Genomic DNA, 5,435 nt, shown 5'->3' with positions numbered 1-5,435 from the left:
GTATCTGAAAACACCTCAAACATGTTTTCAGTGTTCATAACTCATTACTCACTTTGGTAAGAATTGGGTAGTGAAAACAAAATCTAAAAACACATCCAAACAAGCTATTGCTCTATGGGACCCACCATTTTTGAGTGATAAGTGATGAAAACAGAGTGAGAGATAATGGAAACACCAAAATCCAAATAGCCCTAATTCTTAGAATCCAAATAACCCACTAGACTGAGTGTTAGTGGTTGACAGCCTATGACAATACCTATCTCTTGATGAAGTCTGCAAATTTTGTTGCTTTGTTGGGTTCCCTCTAAATCAAAGACTTGGTTAAAACATCCGCAACCCAAATGGCATATGGCATGTGTTTAGATATTTTACCATCACAGCCTTCAAATCTTGCTCCAGCCGGACTTGCAAAAAGTGCCAATTGTAAAAATTTTTACAATACTACTATAGTACCATCTTATTTCTAAGATGGTACTGTAGCTACATTGTATAATTATAAATTATTATTATATTATCTCTGCCTCTCTTTCTATAGTACCATCTTCTCTCTCTTCCTTTTCTCTCTTTCTTTCTGCTTTCTCTTCTTCTTGCTCTTTGATTCTTCTCATTGCCTTCACTCTACGCTAAACTCTCACCAACCCAATGGAAACACAACGCAAGCAGTCATCATCCTCTTTGTCTCTCTGATCGGCATGGTGGCACGGCTGAGTCGGAGATTGGTGAGATCGACGGCGATGGGTCTCCACATTTTTCCTTCTTTGGCAACTCTCTCTCTCTCTCTCTCTCTCATTTTTCCTTCTTCGCGTGGGTCAACAAAATCAACTTCCTTCAAGCTTGCCAGCGGCGAATCCACTTCCTTTGAGCTTCGGCGGTGGCGGCTTTGGTTTTTGACTGTGGGTTGCTATTTTTATTATTATTTTTTTTTGTGGTGTTGATGGTCGGAGAGGGTGGTGGTGCTGGTGGTGGTGTTGATGGTTAAAGAGGGCAATAGGTGCAGCGGCGTGGCTGCGTGGGTCTGGTTTTTTCTCTGGGGTTTTTTTTTTTTTTTTTTTTTTTTTTTGTGTTAACCGTAGATTATGNTTTAAGGTCTAGGGGGTTACTAACTTGATTCTCGATCTCTTAAGTGTATTTTGCTTGTGTACTCTCGTACTCATAAAGTTGTAAATATTATTTCCCTTGACTTGATTGTCACTTTGTTAGAGTTGATGTCATCTTTATTGAGTCTACTCTATATTATTCCTCTCCTTCCTCTATGAGGGTCAATTCTCCTTCGTGTTAGTCTACTTTAGAAACATGATATAAACGAAATGTATTGGGTTAGGGTAATTTAGGTTTTACCCAATTCACTTCCTGATAATGACAAAACAGAAGGTGCTTACCAACTTAATGAAGCTGGGGTAGAGTTGCAGAACATATAAGTTTCTTGTGAGTTTGGGTTTTATTGACTTTTGTATGAGTCAGGATGTATTCTTGGATTGGCCACACATCAGATCTTTCTTTAGGAAATTTAGAATGCAATTTACTTTAATGCTTACATGAGGTATTTTTCTATGTAATGAGTTTTAGTTCTGGGATGTGTACTTGTAAATATTCACTTTCTTCATTTTTGTGCAGGGTGACTTTCCTGACATTTTAAATGTCCTGAAAATTCTCCTGAGAGCAGTTTTGGGACTTGCTAATTGGATGGTCTGTTTGCTTATACTATTATGAATATGACATACGTTTTAGTTCTCTAGTTGTTCTCATTTTGTTCGCATTATTTCTAATTTATTGAAGCATAGGTTTCAATGTTGATGCTGAAATCTGTTGTGGTACTCGTGAATGTGATCTTAAAGACTGAAGCTTCATATATTTTAGTTTACCATGCAGAAATAATCCTTATGGGATAGAATTTTGAAGTTCAATTGTCTAAAAGATCTTGCTTCTAAGAAATTTACATTATTTTTGGTAAACTTGACTTTTAGGTGGTAAGATTACTTTCATCCATTTTGCTTTGTAGTCTCCATGTACTGGGATATCCATGACTAAAAATATCTCAGTCAACTTAAAAAGGGCTTGAACTATTAGTAGTGTTTGAGAAGTTGACTAGTAGATGTACTTGCATTACTGGCATGTTTCAAGAGGTTTGTGTCATCTTCTGATGCAGGACAGAAGCTTGAATGAGCTTTGATACCAATGCTGATATAGGATCTTTAGGCACGAAATTAGATTCTTGATGTAGGATGTTTAAGGCATTTAGCGATATCAACATTATGGTGTTGAACTTTGTTATTTTGCATCCATTGGCATCTAATGTTGGCCCCTTGTATTTCTTCACTGTTATCTATGCTTATGACTTAAAATCTAGAATTTATGCAAAAGAAAGATGTAGATGGCTTATGACTTAAATTGCCCTTGGAAATATTGAATTTTGAAGGGTTTCATNATGTCGTTATACACAAAATCTTTGTTTATTGGCGTCTCTCATCTTGATGTTGAGGCAAAGAAGACAACATCAAGAGTTGATTGATTTGTTCCCCTTAGAGAAGAAGAATTAGATAATTAGTTTCATCACAGCTATTGAAGGGTATTCAAATTGCTGTTAGAAGATTATGTTACTTCCCAATACATGTTCATATATAAATACTTTTCATATAAGTAGTCTTTTTCTTATTGATCTGTTTCTTTTCGATGGTGTGGGGCTTAAAAAATACCTAGGATGTTTAAAACTTGCTTCAATCCCATTATTGGAATTTCAAATTCATGCCTATGTTTCAAACTCATTATGTTTATTTCATGATTCTTGATGACTCATCCAGGCTGTATTTATGATGTGTGCAGTTCCTGCTATTGATCCTTTTCAGAGTTATAAAATCCATTCTGTTTTTTCTGTTTGCATTATCAGTTAGTAATGGTTAGTTTCTTATTATCTGCAGCCTTGTTATTTTATTTTGTTTATTTATTGATTTATTTTTTTCTGGGAATTTGTCAATGCAGTACTTCATAATCTATCCAGACAGCTTAAGTACGCATCTATGCTGAAGGTGATGAATATAATTTTCTTCTCTTGGTAGTGTCTAAAATTTCTTGAAACTGATTGAAATATTTACTTTTTAAAGGATCTGTATGTACATTCATCTTAATGGACTTAAATTTCCAGAAAGTTGAAGTACTTCTCTGATGCTAGTCTTTGGAGGAACTAATGGGATCAATTTTCTTTTTCTTGGCTGCTTGTGTTGTATGCTTGGTTGCACTTGTGGAGGTAATGTTGTTAACCTATCGTCCCTTTTTATTTGACCTCCAATGTGTAATTTTGTTATATTATTGTTGAAAACAAAGATGATGCTCTGGATATTTATTTGCTTGTAGTGCCATTTATGTGCATGCAATAATGGTAGCTCAACTCCATCCTATTTTTAAATTTCCACATTACCAATCTATTGTTGACTGATTAAAGTTTGTTAAATTACTGATACTCCCACAAGCTAATCCAAAAGCTTAAGATATTAGGAAGTGATGAATTTAATTACTTAATCATAATTGTAACGCTCCCCCTCTTGTGTGGGTGCAACTCCCCCATAATATGCGAGGCCCAACATGTGGGATTTTAACATTTTAAATGAGAGGTAGAGTGGAGACAAGCATCAAACTCATGATCCCTTAGTTTGATATTATGTTAATCTATTAATTGTCCCAAAAGCTTAAGCCATTAGGAAATAGTGAATTTAATCACTTTAACCATAATTCTAACAAAAAAGTTTATATTCTTCTAACGGTTTTTTCTTGGTTTGAGATATGGCATCCATAAGTGTTCCATCGACCACATTGTATCTGCTCAAAGTTGATACATCAACTATTTGTTTTGATGGCGAACCTAGTTATTTCATACAGTAATGTTGCCATTGGCTTCTTCCAGCTCTGGTTCTGCGTGGGGATAGCACCAACCTAAGCTGGGTCACTAAGGTATCTACATTATGGTTTTAAAAACCAACCGGTCATCGAACTATTTTTTTTTTTTTTTAAATTTCCGGTACAACCTCGGTTCTTGCCCGGTTTTTGACCGGTTGTTGACTGGTTGTAGGGGTTTTAACCGGACTTTTGAACTTTTCTCTAAAATATACGTATAAAAAGGTTTGTACGATACCAAATAATAATTTACCCTTTTTTTGTTTTTGTTTTTTTGGATGCCATATAATAATAATTTACCCACAGCCCATAGGGTCTCTCTCTTTGCATTTAAACCCTCTGGTACTGTAGGGCAGTTTTGTAACAAAACCCAAAATTTGTGGGTCCACACATAATTTAAATTCATATACCCCGCTCTCTCATTCTCTCTCTTCACCCATAAGTTTTATTAAAAAAACCCCAAACGCTCTCTCTCTCTCTCAAAATACAAATCCCAAAGCGCTCTCCCTCTCTCTCTCCAAAAATCCCGCAGCCCTCTCCCTTCTACTCATAGGTAAGATTAGTTTCTCTCTCTCTCTCTCTCTGTCTCTGTCTGTTTGGTTACCGAGAAAGTGGAGGAAAAATTTGAGTCTTAAGTGATCTGATAGGGTTATTATGTGTGAAATTGTTTTTCTCTTTATGTGTCCGATTCTGTGAGTGTATTAATGGTGTTCGATGTTGTGTTCTGATTTTGGGGTTTTTTTTTTTGGGGAGTTTTTCGATTCGTCTCTCCAAAAAAAATTTAGGGTTTATAGTTTAAAACGGATGCGATTTTTTCTCTTTCTTTCTTCAATTCGTTTCTGATTTCTCTCTTTCAACTCATGTTTAGCATAACTTATATATAATGTTTAGCATGTTAAAAGTGCGTCCCTTGCATTTTCAAATGGAACTGCATCTTCTGCGGCTTCTTTAATTTAATCTTAACATGCATGGATAACTCAAACTGCTGCTGCTCCTCTTTTGCAGATAAATAAGAAATGTTGCCTGCGACAAATTTCATGTTACAAATAGAAGATAGATCACTGAATCAATCATGGAGGATTACAGAATATAAGTTTCCCTAAATTCTGACTTAATGTTTTCTCATTGAAATCGCCTTTCTTTTATATTAATTACAGAATGTAGAAATTTATTTTATACTATGCCTTGCAATATTAAATTGTGATATTTTTATTTGTGTGTGTGTGTGTGTGTGTGTGTGTTTTTTTTTGTTTTTGTTTTTTTGGATGCCATATAATAATAATTTACCCACAGCCCATAGGGTCTCCCTCTTTGCATTTAAACCCTCTGGTACTGTAGGGCAGTTTTGTAACAAAACCCAAAATTTGTGGGTCCACACATAATTTAAATTCATATATCCCGCTCTCTCATTCTCTCTCTTCACCCATAAGTTTTATTAAAAAAACCCCAAACGCTCTCTCTCTCTCTCAAAATACAAATCCCAAAGCGCTCTCCCTCTCTCTCTCCAAAAATCCCGCAGCCCTCTCCCTTCTACTCATAGGTAAGATTAG

Source organism: Quercus suber, unplaced genomic scaffold, assembly GCF_002906115.3.
Source record: "Quercus suber isolate HL8 unplaced genomic scaffold, Cork oak 2.0 scaffold_363, whole genome shotgun sequence".
NCBI lineage: Eukaryota > Viridiplantae > Streptophyta > Magnoliopsida > Fagales > Fagaceae > Quercus > Quercus suber.
Note: the sequence above shows the minus strand (reverse complement) of the source record.